Source organism: Pseudonaja textilis, chromosome 1, assembly GCF_049901715.1.
Source record: "Pseudonaja textilis isolate UNSWEBS1 chromosome 1, rPseTex1.2, whole genome shotgun sequence".
Classification (NCBI taxonomy): Eukaryota; Metazoa; Chordata; class Lepidosauria; order Squamata; family Elapidae; genus Pseudonaja; species Pseudonaja textilis.
Window position 1 is genome coordinate 246,486,248 of NC_141990.1, and position 19,592 is coordinate 246,505,839.

General features: G+C 43.6%; 1 long non-coding RNA gene across 1 annotated transcript; it reads right to left on the bottom strand.

Annotated features, from left to right (window-relative positions):
- Window positions 1-8,423: 8,423 nt before the first annotated feature.
- Window positions 8,424-11,692, bottom strand: LOC148128139 (uncharacterized). The gene is made up of 2 exons (XR_015740919.1): window positions 9,087-11,692; window positions 8,424-8,659 (listed from the first exon to the last, which is right to left on the bottom strand). It is a non-coding gene; the product is annotated as an uncharacterized LOC148128139 (long non-coding RNA).
- Between the last annotated feature and the right edge of the window lie 7,900 nt (window positions 11,693-19,592).

Genomic DNA, 19,592 nt, shown 5'->3' on the forward strand with positions numbered 1-19,592 from the left:
AAATGTTTTTCTTGTAACTGGTCTCAGTTTCTTTTGAATTTCCAGTGAACATTAGATGTTAATATATCCTTCATTTTTTTTCAGAACAGTTTGTACTAATATATAATATAACATTGTACTAATACTGTATATTTAATATTTAATAGATCCGAACCATATAACTGAAGTTAAGCTCCATCTAAAAACCACCCATAAGTTATTCTGGACCAGAATAAATGTAATGAATTGAATGGAAATAGTAGGTATCACTTCTTTAAGATTTCCATCAACTACTTATGTATCTAGCGAGACTCCATTTGTTTCCATCCACTATTTGTCATCTCTGACCTAGGAGTGGAAGAGAAAGACACAACCAAATTCAAGATCACATCTCTTTTACCTTTCTGGTAGGCAGACTGAAACTGGGACCTCCTTCCCATTCTGGACTGGTAGCTAAAGTCAGGTGTGCATGTGACTCCTCCCAATTCATTTAATGGTAGTTCCTAGCCTAGTTTATGAGACTTTATGAGCCATTATGAGATAGATTGTCCTTTGGATTTCAACTTTAGCAGGATAATGGAGGCTGTCTTCATCCCTTTCAACTGCATAAACATCCTTCCCATTCTTGACTCCTTAAAGCAGGGATCTTCAAACTTGACAGCTTTAAGACTTTTGGATTTCAATTCCCAGAATTCCTCCTCCAATCATGTTAGCGCAGGAATTCTGGGAGTGGAAGTCCACAAGTCTTAAACTTGCCAAGTTTGAAGACCCTTGCCTTAAAGCATAGATGGACAATGAGCAACACTTATCGCTTTATTATGGAAGGCATAAGGAATGGACTTAAAGGATAGGAAGTAGAGCTGCTGCCAAGGCAACAATCAGATAAAAGGGTTTGAGCCCGTTTTGAGGAACTAGGTTGAATAAACCTCAGACAGGCCTCTTCCTAGTTCACGCTAAAAGAAGAGTTGAAAGATTTTATTACTATAAATAAAATGTATTATTATAGCTGCTAAAATAACTATATTATCCTATAATATACAAAAACTATACTACGACTATGTTATCCTATGTTGCATTGGTTTCTTAGTCTGTTCTACTGTATAGAGCTGATAATTATGTACTCTCTAGTCAAATCAACAGGTCCTTTGTTGCAATTTTCTAGTACTCAAAAAAGAAAACAGGTGATTAATCAGACATTTCTATCTGTTTCCCTTCAAGACAAAGCCCTATTAATAACCATGAACCTTGCCTCAAGATTTGTATTGTCTTAATTCAATTCAGTACAAGTAGTAATGGTGTTGGAGTATAACAAGGGAGATCCATATCCACTATCCAGAGCGGGGGGGGGGGGTTGTCTTTCTTATGAACAACTGTTAAGTTTTGGAGTTTTGGTGGTAGGTATTCCTCTGTTTGAATTCTAAAGTCCCAGAGTACTTTAGCTTCTTCATTTTCTGTTACTTTCTCTATTTTACAGTTCTTGCTTGCAAACAAAAGGTATTTCTTGCAGATCTTCCAATGCACCATTGTTACTACTTTGTCATGCTGTTGTTTGTAATCAGTCTGTGCAATCTCCTTGCAGCAGCTAAACAGATGATCCACTGTTTTTCAGTGTCTTTGCAGAGGCAACATTTGCTGTCTCTTGCTGTCTTCTCAATTTGAGATTTGTGCATATTTGTTCTTAAGGCTTGATCTTGTGCAGCCAGAATTAGTCCCTTTGTCACTTTTCTCAATTTTCATGCTATTAGCAATTGCCAGGCCTTGTAATCTGCTTCTTTTTTATGTATTGGCTATATAATACTTTGCCTTGTCATGTTTCATTTCTATTCTTCATGTGGTCTTTCTTCTAAGCCAATTTGGTCTCTCCAATACTCAGTAAGCTTTCATGGTATACTAGCTTCAGAGCATCCTCTTCACTAGCCTTCAAATATTCTTCCAATGCCATTTTTTTTTGCTTCTTCAACTGTTTGGTGTACTTGCAAAAGTCCATGCCCATCTATTTTCCTTGGTAAGTAAAGTCTGCCAACATGGCAACATAGATGAAGGGGATGATTCGTTGTCATTATTTTTCTGGTCTTTGTACCAAGGGCTTTTAGTTCTGCTTCAATCTAGACAATTATTCCAGCTGTGTATCTAATGACTGGAACAAGTGTTAACTGCCTTGATGGTATTTCCCCCACCAAATTTGGACTTTAAGGTCTTGAAGTATCCACTTCTAATCTTCTTCTTGACTTCAGTGTGCTTGATGCTGTCACCTTAAAGGATGTCTACGTATTTGTAGTAATCATCATGTTATTTATAGCAACTCTTCATGTTTTTTTTTCCCTGTAGGACATCTTGATTCCTTCAGTTTTCACTATTTTCTCTTGTAAGGATGGCACATTTGTTTAATCCAAACTCAATTGCAATATCTTGGCAGCGTTGAGCATCAATTCTATTTCAGATATGTTTTTTCCATATAGCTTCAGATCATCCAGGAAGTGGGACTGGCCGGCAGATGTTTGTGATGTTTGATAGCCATGGCCTGACTTGTTAAGCATTGTTGATAGAAGAATCAGTGCAATGACAAACAGTTATAGTGAGTCTACATGTCTGAATATGGGCAGAAGAAATTCCACCTATCTGTCCTAAGTAAACTGATCATATTTCAGATTATGCAACAATATTTCCTGATCTCACCAAGTTTTTTTTGGGGGGGGGGGATGTTTCTATAGAAATTAAGCAATACAATTCTTCCATATTTTTTTCCTTTTCTCAGATAATAATACCCATTAGTATTATTGGGATGGTTGACATGAAGATAATGGCTGCATTTCTATATTTATGTATTTGTCAATAAATTCTTTTGGTCCCTACTTCTAAGTGACTTTAGATTCAAGAGAAGGCCAAAACTATTGTATGTGAATATTCAAAAGTTTGTTATCCTCCTGGCACATTTTAATAGAGTCAATAGCCTGTCATAATTATTCTAGCCAATTGGATATCTGTTATGTAAAAAAAAAATTCCATAGCAAATACTGTTAAAATGCCTTCACCTGAGCAGCAGAGGTAATGTAGAATCAAAACATTTTCTCTCAGTTCATATTGAGATCAAAGTTTTCCAAGATTCAAAGGAGAATGGAATTTATACTGATGTATTCTGAAGGTTTGGTTTGGTGAGGTGTGGTTTGTTTTGTTTTGGAACTGGATGAAACAATGGAATTGGTAGAAACCCAACTGCTACTTTTAGGCTCCCTTGATACCCTTTGAGATGAGCACATTTCAGTATTTATTTCCCACTTCTTCATCTAAGTAAGTAGCAATATGTTGCAGCCCAGGCAAGGTATAATGAAGAATCTAAATTCTTTTTATAAGGAACAGCAAAGATCCAAAGATGTGTGTCCTAATCAGAATCTGTTCCAGATCTGAAATCAAGAGTAGCCAAGAGTCCCTTTTCAGGATAAGAGCCCAATGAGCATGAAGGCCCAAACTAACACCTGCTTCTGGATAATACCCATGCCGACTTTCTGTCAGGCCAGGTCAGCCATACCTTCACCTCCATTTGACTCCTGAACATCCTCAACCCCCCTGGGCCCCTTTGGCCTAGAGCTCTGATCACTTGGGAGTCAGGAGGCCTGGCGAGCTCTGAGTCGAAGGCTCTCACCGCTTCTGCCCGGGAGCCCCTGCACCTGTGTTGGGGGGTGGGAGGGGGGGCCATGTGCAAACAAGGTCAGGCCGCCGTTCACCGCCGCCCCCCCTGTTGCCCGAAGCGAGCAGCGGCAAACAGCCGCTTAGCGAAAAGTAAACGCCTCTCAGCTTGATCTGGAGACGCAGCGCCTCGCCTGGGCTTAATCAAGTTGGACAGCAATGCCCCGCCGCCCATGCCGAGCGCTGGCGCTCCAGGGGCAAGGCGGAGAAGAGCGAATGGCCGGGACGATCCAATCCGAAGAGAAACCCGGGGTGCAGAGTTTGGATTGGGGGAGGGGGGGAAGTTGGATTGGGGGCAAAGGGGGAGGGGTCCCTCCCTCCCTCCCTTCCTTCCTTTCCCCTCCCCTCCGCGATTAAGCACAATGCGCGCTTCCCCTCCCTCCCCCCTTCGTCCCTCTCGCTTGCGATGAGTCTGATCCCCTTGCCCAAACCTGCTCGAAATCTACAGGCGAGGTAATGTGTTTGGAGCTGCAGAAGGAAGCGGAGGAGACACTTTGAAATGAAGATAGGCTGGGGGGGGCGGTGGCGGGATGAGAAAACAGATCGAGAAATCCTGGGGTGCGGTTCAGCGGGTCTGCCCATTGACCCAGAAGTAGACTGCAGAAGGGCTGGTACTGTTTGTATCCATACTTTCTCGCATCCCGGATTTTTTTTTCCCGGTCAGGTCGAAGTCAGGCAGGTAAAGCAGAGCAGCCCAAGTTTACATGGAAATCAATGAAACCCAAGACTTAAATCCTCAACGTGAACCTGTCCACCACTCGGAAATCAAAAGGCTCTTCTTTGTAAATTGCTCGGATGTGTCAAGTGATTTGTGTTCGCCTCTCCTTATTTTAGCATCACAAAACGTTATTGAATAAATTTAAAGATTTTTTTTTCCTTAAGGATTAACCTATACAGAGTTTACGTGCTCTGAGTTAAGAAGTCTTAACGAGGATCCCTACAAACACTTGAACTGGCATTCGAATTAATGTATAAAAGACGATCTGGAGTTCAAATCCAGCACTCGATCGAGTGAAAGCGGTGTATCTGAACTCTAAACACTCCTGGGTTACTTCTTTAAGATCCAAGTAGGGCTTGACAATGCAAAACCCTTTCCCGTTTGGATTTCACTAAAACAACGTCAATAAATATTTTTCTCTTCGGGGCGTCCTTTTCCGAATAGCTTAGTGAAGGGAGGGGGGAGATAGCGGGGGGGGGAGAGAGAGAGAGAGACGAATTCTGTGATAGCCCCCCTCTAAGACAGAACGCTTAATTCCGCAATAAAAATTAAGCCGTAAGAAAATTTGCGGGGGCGGGGCGAGGCGAAGAGGCTTATATTGTAGTGTAGTGTTGGTTCATTAAACAGTGTGTTGCTCCTATCGCCTTGGTCATTTTCTCCTCAAGATAGACACACACACACACACACGTGTGTGTGTGTGTGTGTGTGTGTGTGTGTGTGTGTGTGGTGTTTGTTAGAAGAAGCCCACAACCCTAAGTCACGTGTCCGCCGTCGTGCTTCCTCTGGTCCTTCTCCGTCTTTTGAGTTTTGCTGTCAAGCTAATATATTGTGACGGCTCTTCTCTCTTGTGACAAAGCCTCGCAGCTGCCTCTGAATCAATAGATGTCAAAGAAATATGAAAACAATCGTGACAGAGAACTTAAATCCTGGCGAGAGTCTGCATAATAAAAATAATGTTTAAAATGTGCTTCTGTTCTCAGGGCACCGGATTACTTCCCCCCCTCCAAGTTCAGCCCATGTTATATCCCTGTACTTTCCCCTTCGCTTCCCCCCCCCCACAACCCCAATATGGACTCAAACGCTCTCTCCCAGCAGATACATCTACATCTGTTGAATTTGTAATGTAATTTGTAATTACTGCCCTTCATGTGGTCCAATGCCTTGAACCATCTTTAATTAAAAGCATAATTAAGGGAAGATCTAAAGAAAGACAATTACCAGATGGTCCTCTCTCTCTCTCTCTCTCTCTCTCTCTCTCTCTCTTTTAGGCTGTTCAAGGATGTCCATCTTTAATTTGGACCCGTTGCCCCAGACCTAGTTTGCAAAATGTGACAGGGAAAAAAGAACATGTGTATGCTTACGCTCCTCTCAAGGAGGGGGTGGGGGGCAGGGAGGCGGGTAAAGGAAGGGACCAAGATTGTGGTCTGGTCGCTAAGTCTTCCTAATCGCTAATCTTCCCAACACTTAGATTTTCTCCATAACTGACTTAAATGATCTCTTTAATGGTGGAATAAAGTAAAATAGCCAGAGAAGGATAGCGACTGTTTCATTTCTTAAACTTCCCTTCTTTTTCTAATAAGTAATGTGGGTGCAGAGTTCACGACCTCTTGAATTTTGTGCTCAAGTAAACGTCCGTGAAGCACACAGTCAAAACAAAGCAGGTGCGACCCCTGGTAAACAAGACACCTTTCTTTCTTTCTTTCTTTCTTTCTTTCTTTCTTTCTTTCTTTCTTTTTTTCTTTCTTTCTTTCTTTCTTTCTTTCTCTTTTTCTTTCTTTTTTTCTTTCTTTCTTTCTTTCTTGTCTTCCTTTCTCTCTCTCTTCCTCTCCTTCCTTCTCATCTGATTTGTATATATTTATACTTTTTATGCTTTCTTTCTTTGTTTCTTTCTTTGTTTCTTTCTTTTTTCCTTCCTTCCTGCCTTCCTTCCATCCATCCATTCTTCCTTCTCATCTGATTCGTTCATACTGCACACACTTTCTTATGCCTTAAAACTATATATCTCCAAGCTGTCATCCTGTGCGTAGGTGATACAGAATAAAAGCCGTGTCCCAGATGGTAATAAAAAAAAGTATGAATTTCTTCGTTCTATCCACATTTATTATACAAATGATTCGGAAAACCTATGAAGAACAGTACTGGAATGGTTATTTTGCTCGCCTTCCGGGCATTTATCATTGGTGTTAAGATTCTGGCAGCCGTTTTGGACTGTGGAAGTGTCCTGAATACCAGAAGGAATAACTCTTCTCCCCCAGTTTTTCAAGTTAGTTATTCGACGGCCAATCGCCAAGAACGGTATTCTTTTTTTTTTCCCCTTTCCCTTTTGAAAAATAGGATACCTTTCCTCGAAGGGGGTTCTTCTTTAAGCGAGATCAAAGCGAAGCTGGTTTTGAAACGACTTCTCTCCGCCTAAGAGAGCTTCGCTTTAAAGAGAGGCAAGCAAGAAGACGCTGGGAGGAGGTTAAACATTTGTGCGCCCCCATCCCTACATCTCCGAAACTGCTCTTTTACTCGTTGTTCATTTCCACCCACGTTTCGAAGTTTCAGAGAATGCCATTTACTGGGAGAGAAAAACAGGAGAAAATATGCCTCCCTTCTTCCCCCACCCCATCGCCTCATATGAATAATGCAATGACTTACACAACTGGATATTAGCGCAAAATTTCTAGGGAAAGCTAGACATAAAAGAGGAGCTAGAACAATGCCTCGATATAAATTAAGTTTGGGCTGTGTTGCTGAAATTTTATTATTTGAACGCCCGTATTCAAAGTAATGCAGACATGAATTGTAATAATTTTGATTATCTTCAAGATAGTTTCTGCAAGGACGCAAATTGTCAAAGACATTTACTGGGAGGAGGGGACAGTATATTCTTGCTGCTCCGTAAGTCCATTTTCCAGACGGTTTGTCCTTCTTGCTGCATGATTTAGTTTAGGGGCTTTTTTTTTCATACATGGATTCGTTTACATTTACTTCAACGAAAGCTTTCAGCCAGTCTTTTTTTTTTTAATGCAGATTGGGGGGGAAAAAAAGAAGTGTCAAATTCACCAATGGCCATTGGGTTGACACCTGTGGGGGGGGACACACACACCCCTCCCCATAGTTGTGTTTTCGCAGGGATTTCTTCCCTAATAAAATAGAAAGATTCGTTTTAGTTTTCTAAATTTCTAATTGTTGTGATTTTCTTCAGGAGTACCCAGCCAAATTTTAGCAGTAGTGATTTCTTCGGTTCAACTAGGAGGTACTAAAAGGACAAGGTAATACTCAGGGTGCTTAAATTGGGCTGGATTTTATATATAAAGCTGGATTATATAAAAAGTTCCATTGCTTTCCAAAGCGTTTCAGATAAGGATACAGGTGTTTGTGTTTATTGGTTTTTCTTTTTCTTTTCTTTCATGGGGGGTGGGGGGGTGTTTGAAAGAAGAACCTATGAAAAAAAGAATATTTTTTAAAAGGCGATTTATCCTCCAAAATCGCTTCCCTCCCGCTCCTGCCCTGCCCATTTTGAAACTTCCTGTGCCTGGACTCTTGTGCCAAGAATCTTTTCCGTCGCCAGTCGCTTCCACAGCGGTCCAGCACTCAGCACCTCTCTGTTCAAGGCGCTTTGCAATGAAGCGGGGTTGCTCCGTGGCGTTGTTCCAGTTCATGTTAAGAGGACTCGCGCCTTCTGCCTGAAGAGCCTATAAACTTCCGAAGCAGCCTTTTTTTCCCCTTCGCTTTGGCATTCTTTGCTTTTCTGTGACAGTTGTAATGATTTAAGATTAAAGGTTATGAACGTGAGGTATCTCGGCAGATTCTTTTCTTGCACTGATTTTCTCTTTCGATCAAAAAGCCAGCTCCTGACACGTTAAATGCATCCTCCTACATAAAACTCTTGCTTCCATTTCCAAAAGGCTCAAATTTACCATCTAAATATATTATGTTTGTGAAATGTCTCCCTTTGTTGGAGCTTTTAACACCTTCTTATAACGAATCATTTATTCTTTTCTCTTTAATTTTGATAGACAATTAGCCATCAGATATACACCAGTTGACTGTAGCCGAGCATTAAACTCCCCTTTATTTAACGCTAATTTAGCATAGCTGCTTTGTTTAACTTTGCCTTATAAGAACCAGGTTTTGTAGCAAAACAAAAACAAAACCAAAAAACCCCACCAAATAGGTATAATTTTATGGGGGGTTCCATTTCTTTTGGCCTTCTCCACAGCAAGCTCTTTCCTCTTTGTAAAGCGTTCTGCTGGGCAAGCACACCATTTCCTAGTGCCTGGCACCTGGAGTCTAGGGGGAAAAAATTAGCATTGATATAGATTTAGTTGCAATGTAATCTCTTAAATCTGTCCAAGATTCGGGGAGATAATTACACTTTCACTGAATTGCCAGGGGTCAACGTCTCTGTGGACCTGAGGAGTTGATTTACTAACAATAGTGTTACATAAAAAATGGTGTTTGAGATTATAATGCTAATAGAGGCAGTCACTGGGGAAAGCAGGCAAGCTAAACTAATTTGATGGAACTTCTGTTTTGTCCGTTTTCTCCTCATATTTTCCTCCTGTTTCTTCTTCTTTATCCTAATTCAAATCACTTTCAGTATTTAAATTTTAGAAATGAGATATACAGCTACCCCCCCCCCCCAACTGAAGTTTGGCTAAATTAGGAAACAAGGCAATTATTTTGAAAAGGGAAAGGAAAGGAAACCATAGTATACATTATTCTGAGATGTGGTTCATATCTTGACAGAAATGCGATGGACTGTGGGCTGGAACTGACCTGTTTATGATGATTTTCAAATGCAAATTTTGTTCTTTCCTGTGGAGAATTGAAAATCCACAAACCTTTTGCTAAAATGCTGTGCAATTACTTTCCAATACTTGCTCTCAAATAAACACTGTTGTGATTTACACTTTTAGTCCTGATTATAAGAATGAAATATCCAGAAAACCAGTGAACCAGTTTTACAGTGAGTCAAACCACAGGCAGGTTTTCTATTTTAAAATATTAATAGTTCTAATAGAGCTGCTGTCGCCATATGCTAAGATTTTGATTATTGTTCTCCTGGCTCTCTCTTCTCCCCACCCCCCACCCCCCATTTTTTTTTATCACCAAGAGAACTCAAATGACTCCACCTCTGTGACTGGGCCACCAGGTGCATAACACTAAAGGCAGATCCTAACCCAAACGTTCTGGAAAGAGCCCAGATTTAAAAAAAAGACACCTGTTTGAAATTCTTCTCACCCTTCCAGACCTACAACTCTCAACATTCCCAGTAATGTAACCAACAACCATGCTGATCAGGCATTTGGGGAACTGTAACCCATATATGTTGGATGTCACTAGATTAGAAGTTAAGGTGCAGCTTTGGGCATGCTGTGGTAAGTGCTAGTGGATGGCTAAATTATTATATATTGGCCCAGTTTAAGGGCCTGCCTTTCTCAGCTGTTTCCTGGAAACAGCTTCATTGGTGTCAGTGGACTTTCCTCTAAAACTGCAGCTCAAGCTAAGATTTTGCCAGATCCTCACCGATCCACGACCTGCCTACATGTCTTCTCCCTCTGTGATTGCTGACTACAGATAAGATACTTTTTTTCCTTGGATTGTCCTCACAGCCACAAGAACATTCTTTGTCCTACTTATCAAATAGGAACATAACTCATCTGACCAGCTCTCTTTTGCAGTGCCTCCAGGTAATTCCCTCTTTATTGAACTATTGCATAAGTTATTCTGTTGCACTTTTACACCACCCTTTCCCTCTGCCCTCTTTACCGTCTCTCGGCTGCCAAAAATGGGAGGAGTATATAAATTCCTACTCCATACTGATGAAAGCTCATGCTCTGGATCTCTGACAAAACAGGCTGTACTCCACAGAAAGCTTGCATAGTTGTCAATGAGTTTATCTTTATTGTGTCTCCAGATTCTTTGATAGCTTCACTACAATAAACCTACATATGCAGCTACCTCTCTGAAACCTGTTAGGATCTTTTTCTTTCAGAATCGTCCATTAGACTGGACAACAGATAAGCCATTGCATTGAAAAAATATGGCTTCCATTGCTTTTTTAATTCCATTTTATTGAGGATGGAGAAAGGTCCTCCTCCCTCAAGCTGGGTATTGGATAAAGGCCAAATGTTATGGACCTTGCTTTTTCATTCGACTTTTAATTGCTCCCTTTCTCTTATCTCTCTAGCCATTTCCTCACTAGTGATCCCCAGCACTTTCTAGAGTCATCCAGCCATGTACTGGGAATATCGTTATTGTTACTACCGGTATTATTGCAGCACTTGTGTATGTGTTGTGTGTGTACGTGTTGTGCAAACAAGTCACAAAAATGTGAAGGATGATTCAACAAAGACTCAAAGCTCACAAGGAAACTAGAGTCCAATAATCCAAAGTACAGGAAAATCTGGGAGGTTGGTAAAATAAGCCTTTGTATGCTTATCCAGAAGTAATTCCAACAGGCAGTGAGTGTCCAAGCTAGTTGATGGGCTATGCTGCTGCATCCCCCATGCAATCTTTTGCATCCCTGTTCAGAAGTAGGTCAATGGAATTTACTTTCAATTTTGAATTAACTACAGGCCTGCTTCGCCCCTGAAAAAAATGCAAAATACTTCTTCTGGTCGTTAAGAATTTCCGTTGAACTGGTTTGTGGACTGCCTTACAGGAGCTCTGTCCTTAGAGCATTAAATAGATAGATCATGGCACAGGGACCAAAGGCTCGATAAACGCATCCTTTCCTCTGAGGGAAGCAGACTGAGTCAGGTAAGTCGTCCTTTTGCAACTGAGTGGCTCCAGAAAAAGGCCTGTGATGAACGGGGCCTTTCATTCCTAAGAGCCTGACGTCCCTCTTTTCTCCCAAATTAGTTTGCAAGGTGGAAAGTCTGAGAAGAGTCAAGACAGAGAGATAGGGCCAGCTGATCTCCTGCCCCAAGCAGAAGGTCAGCAAATGCATCAGGGATATTCAGGGGAAATTCTCAAACAAGCGATTAAAACCCTTGGCCACCCTTTTTTTGTCCCCCCTATATGTACACCTGAAGCTTGGCTGCAAAAGTAGATGGCTTAGGCAGTTGGAGGCTACGGGTGACAAGCTGCTTTTTCTGGGCACATGGGACACACACACCCCGGGCACAACGGAGCCCGAGGCAGCTTCTCTTTATGGATAAGGGCGCCTCACTCACACTCACACACACACACACGCCCAGGACTCGCAATTAGAAAGGACGGCAGAGAAAAGGACGGCGGGATTCCCTCGACTAAAGCGAGGCATCGCGGAAGGAGGCTCGAAGGAGAAAATGCTGACAGGCGAAGAGAAAATAACCAGGGCAGAGTTCGCCTAAACGCTGCAAACGAGGTTGCTTTCTCCACCCTCACCCCCCACCTCTAAAACAAACGGTGGGATCAGCTGCCCTGGAAGCTCCTTGGGAAAAGGCAGCCAGGAGAAACACCCGCTGACCGCCGCGAGGGGCTTCCAAGTTCGGGAGGGCGTGGCCTGAGGGGCGGCGCCTCGGCCTTCGGAATCTTCCAGTTTGGCTAAAAGCGGGGCGGTGGAGATGCGACTTTATTTCCTTCCATGTGCGCGGGTTGAGGCAGAGGCATCGCCCCCCCCACCTCCCTCCATGCTAGAGGGGAACCGGCGCTGCTTTCTTCTTGTCCCCGCCTTCTACTTTATTATTATTCATTATTAATATGAATAATAATAACAATAAATAACAATAATAACACTAATATACTAATACTAATACTAATAATACTAATAATAAAATAATAAAATAAAATACTACTACTACTACTACTACTAATAATAATAATAATAATAATAATAATAATAATAATAATAATAATGTATTTCTTGTTTATTATTATTCTCCAAGGTCAAATGGCGGCTTTGAGCTTGAACTCCTCCCAAAGCCTCGTGGCGATCAGGCCCAGGCTTTTTGAGGCCTGCGCGAACTTCACCTCTTCCTAGCGCACAGAGCCGAGTCTATCTGGGTGGCTCCAACGCCTCCCCGGGCGGGCCTCCCTCGAGCTCAACCGCCGTTTATTATCTGTCGCCTTAAGTCACTGCGCCGCTGTTGCCGGCGGGGGAAGGGGGCGGGTGTCTTCCTGCTGGTCCTCTCTAGGCGTCCTTTCAATGGTCCCCTCGGGATGGACTTTTGGGAGTGGCTGGAGCAGGTCCTGTCTCGAGGACTTCACTTCCCGGGAAACCCAAGAGCCACGACGCCATTTTGGCGCCTCTACGGGATCTCGAAAGTTCTGGGCTCCCGCGTGGCTTTTTGCCCCCTTCTTTTGCTTCTCTCGGCAGAGCAATCTATATGTTAATTGACAAACTTGAAGATTTAAGAAGGTTGTGACAAGTTATCATTTGTCCTGTCAGCGACGTGGCCTCCTTGGTTGTAATTCTTTTAAACGCTCCCGCTCGGGTATCGGGGCTGTCAGCAAACAGCTTGCCAGCTCCTTTATCTTATGGCACGGAAATGACAAACGCGCTGCTTTATCCATACAATTTATTTCATTATTGTTGCCAGCACGAAGCATCACAATCAATCATAAGGAAGCCCAGTTGGCAGATGTCAATCTTGGTCTGGTTTGTACGTCTCCGTCTATATTTAATCCAATTACAAGGGTCAAGGAGTAAGCGCAAATCCCCTTGTTGCAACTCACATTCAAGATTTAAAGGGTTTTTTTTTAAAGTCAACTGGGTCACATGGACGCTTTGGGAAAAGTTCTGATACTTTCGGAGAAAACAGACTCCTGCACCTCTTCCTTTTATTTTAATTTTTTAATTTATTTCTCTCCTGCCTGGTTGCAAATGACGCGGCAAGAGGTTCTAATTGTTAGACTCACTGAGGGCATTTTTCTCCTATTCTTTTTAAAGGGGTGTGTGTGTATGTGTGTGTGCGCGCGCGAGCACGTGTGTGCAAATGAAGTATCTTGTTATTTTGCTAAAGGAGAGGAGAAGCATTAATAATAGGGAGATCTTTCCGCTCACTGCCCTTTCAAATGCAATTGTAGATCGAACTCAGTCTTGTCACGTCGAGGAAAAGTGAATTTCTAACATCCAGGACGTGCCTGTCGACTTTCAGCGAATTGCATCCAATCACCCCCAGGGAATTTAGCTAATGTCTCAGTCCGGGGAGGGAAAAAAAAGGAGGGGGCACAAATGCTCGGGGCCGTGGAGTAGAAAAACAAATCAAGCAACATTTGCCAGCATCATGTTTATTAAGAAATTGGGGGAAGGGTTTGGGGAGGGGGTGTTGGAAGGAGAGAATGCCAGATAAGCCTATATCTCTTCAGGGCCAAATTAAGAATCCTGAAGGAGGTAGGAGCAAAGCTCAGAGTGGGGAATCTGACTTTTCTTCTTGCCTTAGCTTGACTCCACCTTCCCCCCAAATAAACCTTAAACTAAGGATGTAACCCTCTGTATTTGCTGACTCTTAAGACTTCATAGAAATTATTCTAATTTTTCTTTTTTTTAAAGGTTTCTCTCTGTTTTCCATCCTTTCATCTTTCCTTTTTTCCATCTTTTCTGAATAGCTGACAAACCAGAAGGTGGGAATTCTGGAGTTTTAAGCGGCTTTTTGCAGAATGGTGTTCCTACCTATACGGTTTTTGCTTTTGCACTACATCTGCGTAACCATGACTTTCTCACTGTCTGCTCGTATCTAGGTTGCCCTGAATATTATTCTTCCTTTTGCTAATTTTCTTTAATAATCAGCAGCACATACCTCCAAAAACAACAACCCCCCAAAAGACACAATTAGAAAGGAATCCCATTTTTCACTTCCAGAAGACTTGCTTTTATCTACAAAGGGAGCCAGATATATTTCTCCAAAAATCCCAACCAATTCAACAGGACCCTTTATTCTAACAAGGGCTCTTAGGCCCCAAAACTTTACACTCACAGCCTTTACACCTCATCAGGATGCTGAACACCTATAATCAGATCTCTCAAGCTTCAGAAAGAGCTATTTTTCTGAAAAGTGTGGTTAGGACAGGAATGAGACCAATGCCAAGATTTGCCAATATTATAAAATTATACCAGGCAGTGGTAACATTGGGGAGGGGGTTATTGACTAACAACATGCAAAGGGAATAGAACTATGGATCGAAGTCTCTTGCAGTTTTATAAATGGAGGGTTGGACTAAGACATTAATGCAGCTGTATTAATACAGCTATTCTGACCAATTACAGCTGATGAAAGTTTTGTCGTTGATTTTAATCCAAATTGGATTATATATTAATCCCATATGTTTTATGTCTCGGAAAACAGTAGTTTCTTCCTTTTGTTACTTGACTCTACTTTAAGTCTTGTAATTCATCCGATAAATTAATCTGCAAGGTAAATAGGGAAGGTGTATAGACAATTAAGTATACAAAACAGATATAGACCTCTAGGTGTCAAAATATAAAGGTGCCCTGACAGTTGGGAGTATTTCTGCTTTGAAGTTAGTCTTACTCCTATGGGGAAAAATAATTTTAAAAAAACACATACCTTGGACATAGCCACCAGAGTCCTTTTACTGGAACATCACCTTTGTGCCTTCTACAGTATTCAAACCTTGTGTCTCTTCGGATTTTCTCCCTCTCTCTGACTCGCTGGAAGTCATTTTTCCCCCGCTTTAAACTGTTTCGTGCAGCCAGTCTTTCTCGGACCTTATTTTGCCGTCTGTTCGATGCCAGTAAACAAATCGTTCTGATGGGCTTATTATTATTGCTCAAGTTCTGCTTGGTTAGAGAATTAAACCTCATTATTACAGCTTGTGTGTGCGCGTGTGTGCGTGCGTGTGTGCGCTGAGAATTGCTCTATCTAAGTGAACATGCGAGGGGGGGGGGGATGTTGCAGAAAGAAAGAAGAGAAAAGGGGGGGAACTATCGCAGTGTAAATCAAATATGTAGAGTGCTTATAAATTTGTAACACATTACTGTTGCTCCTTGCTTGCATGCCATTCAAGTCTTCTGTCCATCAGAAATCCGGAGCAGCAAAACGCCTCCATTGAAAGCAGCGCTTGCTTTTCTCTCTCCGCTTCCCCCCTCCTCTTTCCGGGCTCAGTGCCCTCATTAGCGCTTTATCTACCTAGACGGCCTGTTAATTTCCCCGCTAATGTCACCCTGGAAAGGGGAAGCTTTCATGGCGCCAGCTTTGGAGAGCTATAAATGGTGTGCAATAAAGTCAGTTGAAAAGAGGAAAAAGAACAAGAATCAACCTGCAAAACGGGGGGTGGGGGTGGGGGGAGAAAGAAAGAAAAAGAGAGAGGGAAGGAGAATGGGAGAGCGCAGGCCTCTTCTGCCAAGCCCACAAATTCTATTTAAGGGGATTCCCCTGATACCGATTGAGGAAAGTTTGGAGAGTCCTTCCACCTCGCACTTAGGCTGCTAGGGAAAGAGTGGAGAGTCCCGCGCCCGCCTTGGTTGGCTTTAGATTGGAGGAGGCCACGGAGGTTTTCCAACGGGAGCCTTAAGGGGATTGGGAGTGTGAGCGGTTTCGCGCGCGGAGAGAGAGGGGTTTTCAGTTCCTATTGCCTGTCACTCCGCACTAGGGAGACGCAGAGTGAAAATCGCCTGAAAATGTGTTGCGGGAGGGGGAGACGGGGGCCGGGAGGGAGAGAAAAGCAACGGGTAATTAAATTGCTATCTGATCCAATGGAGGTGGCTGAAACAGTCCGAAAGATCAGGAGGGCGGCCCTCTTTGAGCGCACTCAGCCCTGCCTGCCCCCCCCCCCGCCGCCTTTTAGGGACACGTCGAACAAGATCGGGCCTGCCGTTTCATTTGCTGTTCAGTCCAGATCAGATCAGGATCCGGCAAGGCCTAAGCGAAGGGTTGTCCACCAGTCCCCTTTCCGTCCCCGCACCTAGGGTCCGGTCCGGCCTGGGCCGGCGTTTCTTTGGTTGGTGTTTAATTCGAAGCCAGCCCGGCGCGCTCCCTGGAGCAATCCCCCGAGGCGAGCCGAAGCGAGCGGCACTCAGGCGTTGGCCAGGGAACTGTTTGCTCGCTGCGAAGGCCCGGCCAAACAGCCTTGGCTTCACGCCTGATCGGTTTCTGAAGAGCCGCGCCGGTTGGCGCGAAGGCAAGGCAGCACCTGGCCCTGCTTTTCGGAGCCATCTCCTTTATTGACAGCCAGATAAAGCAGGCGGGAGCGTGGCGTTTCCAGCGCTTCCTTGGAGAACCCTGCTGGGTTGCAGGGAGCCCGAGTCTTAATGGCAGCAACTCCAAACAACCCGGGCAAACACGCTGCCTGATAAAGTCGTGGATCAGCGCGCCCTCCTGCCCGCCCGCCCGCCCGCCCCTCTGCAGGGAGGAAGCCTTCCGGGGGCAGCGTAACCCTCTTCGCCCCCTTGCAAAGAGCTGGTGGCCTAGAAAGCGCCGTCGACAAACAGGCAAGAGGAAAGCTGGGCATCCGGCGAGAACCAGAGAAGACCACGGATTGTCTTCCTCCCGGAGGCCTTTAGTAGTTCTGCTAGGAGGGACAACCTGAGCCCTTTGACACGCTATTTCCCTTTCTCGAGCCTTTTTTTTCCTCCTCTCTCCGTAGAATTTCTTTCCCCCAGGTTTCTCTCACGCCACTGATGTCCAGGGCTCTGTAAATGTGTTCGTGGGAGACAACCCACTTAACGAACTAATATTTGGAGTAGAATGAAAAGAACCCTTCGGCCTCATCCTGTACTGAAGGTTACTTCACCTGGAGCCCTGTCTGTGGGAGGGCACCCCCCTGCCCCCCTCCCACTTCCTCCAGCATGGTCTCCTTCAGAGATTCTTTTCATTCCATAGAAGACTAATATTCAGGGACCTTAAGGCTGTATCCTAAGCAGGTGCTGGAAAGGTAAGTTCCAAAGTTTTTTAGAGTTAGACTTCCTCTTAGCTAGAGGCCCAAGAGATGGACTGAGTTATCTTTCTGGTTCGTTCAGCATTTTAATTTCTCTGTGTGCTCACACCTTCAGCCCCGAACATACAAGACCTCCAGAAACCTTTGCTTTCAGCTGGAATTGAGATAGATCTCCAAGACATCCTCAGCCTGGGGCTTCAGGGTGTTGGGATCTGTGAATGTTCATGCAGTCAAGCTGTCATCCAAATCACTACAAGAAAGGATGTCCCAGGATTCCTCAGCGGAATATTCTCCAAAGTTAAGATCCTGAGGATCCTATCCTAAAGAGAATGTGTGTGGGGGGGGGGAATGGGGCCACAATAGACTGGGCTCCCATTCTTGCCAGTTGGAGTCTCTCCACAAAAGAGAGGCCCCATGGGAAAGCATATTACCTAGGTTTGAGGTCTTTGATAGATCAGGGATAGTTTTCATGTAGTTCTGAAAATATGTTTGGACAAATGAGAGAACCGCCCAAGAAAGCACTTGGCAAAATAAACAGTTATGCTCACCATATTCTTTGAAGAACAACTCAGAGAGCATCTTATTTTAATACGTTTATTTATGTTAATCCAATATAATGGGAAAAAACTGAGAAATGACTAAAGGGAATGTCTGTGCCTTGATTTTAAAGTAGGTCCAATATTTTGCAATGGGGTGCAGCCTGCAAAATCAATTGCCCACCTGGGGCCTGCTTCTGAGTAGTATTAGCTTGTACTGCAAGTGTGTCAAAGGCAAGAAAGGAAGTAAGATGTGGGGAACAAGCGAAGAATATTGTTTAAAGGAGAAAGCAACCTATTCTTCTGATAGTTTTTTCTTCCAGGGCTTTTCAGAAACCCATTCCAGATGTCCCCTGTCCCCCTCCCCCAATCTTCCTAAAATACAATTAAATCACATTTGAAACTTTCCACCATGGCCCAGTTTCTTGAGCAAAGAACTCAATATTGTCAACGTGTGAAGAAGGGGAACCCACAATAAAATGGAACCAGAGTTTCCCAATAAATAATAGACGGCAATTCTCATTGACATTAGAGAACAACGTTCAGGAGACTATTTCTGAACAGTGCCTTAATAGGAAAAAGATTATCATTGCTTCCCAGAAAATAAAAATTCCTCGTGGTTCAAAAAATAAAGGAACAACCATGTTTTTCAGCTAGTGGGATCCAATACCATGTATTTAAATGCATCCCTCCACCACCACCCCCCACACAAAACCAAACACTAACCAGACTTGATGCAGAAGACACGCGCTTAGAATAGAAGCTGGTGGTCTCGGGAAATTATTTTGATTACCAGAACCGAAGCGAGTTCACTGCCCTTTTGTACAAGGCTTTTCTTCTGGACTATCTCACCAATATCAATTGAGAGAGCAATAAAGTTCTTGCTGTTGTTGTTTTTTTAAAAAAGGGGCGGGGGCGGTGAGTCATAAAATTTAGTCAAACTATTACAAATAATCCTGTAACTCCCGTTCTCCTCCTTCCACTAAATCTACTCTCCCAGGAAATGCGTACATCGGGAGGACAGTGCAGTGAAAAGACACGACCCCACCCTATGGACGAGTGTTTTAAAGATAGAGAAGAAAAGTGGGTTGGGGGAGGGGGATATCCCTGAAACAGCGTGTTCGCTTCCTGAAAGGAACTTTGGTTTCCCAGGATCAGCCTCCTAAAAAAGAGAACATTATCGGTCTGTTTGTTCTCTTTTAAATTTATTGAGACCTGGACTGGGGGAAGTCAAAGAAATATAAGAATTGGTCCAGTTGTCTCCATTCGACATTTCTCTCTCCGCGCGCGTGCCAGCTTTTTTTTTTTTAAGCTGGCCAATTTTATATATAACACACCCCTGTTCATCTCCACTGACATCACTAAAAGCGGAACGCGGTCAATTGTTGTCAGGCCCTGCCCCCCAACCGAGGTCGCCAACTATAAGCCCCAAATAGATTTGAACTGTTCCAGAAGTTAAGAGTCGGACTGTTCCAGAACCAGAAACCTGGGAGCCAAGGTGGCTTTTCCCGACGGCTGAGTCGTGGGAGGAGAGAGGTGCACCGATTTGTGTGTGTGTGTGTGTGTGTGTCTTAGAGACTCTGGGAAGAAAAGCCACTTCCTCTCCTCGGCTCCCTTGACCGGCCCGTTGATCTCCATCCTAAGTAACCTGTCCAGGGGACTTTTCGATAGTCCTTGGCCGAAAGTACTAAATACTGGGAGCACAGTGGACTTTCCTGTGCGACAGACAGACAGACAGACAGACGGAAAGAGAGAGAGAGAGAGAGAGAGAGAAAGAGGAGGCGGTGGAGGAGGAAGAGCAAGAGGAGGAGGAGGAAGAGCAGGAGGAAGAGGAAGAAGAAGAGGAGGAGAGCGGAATTAAA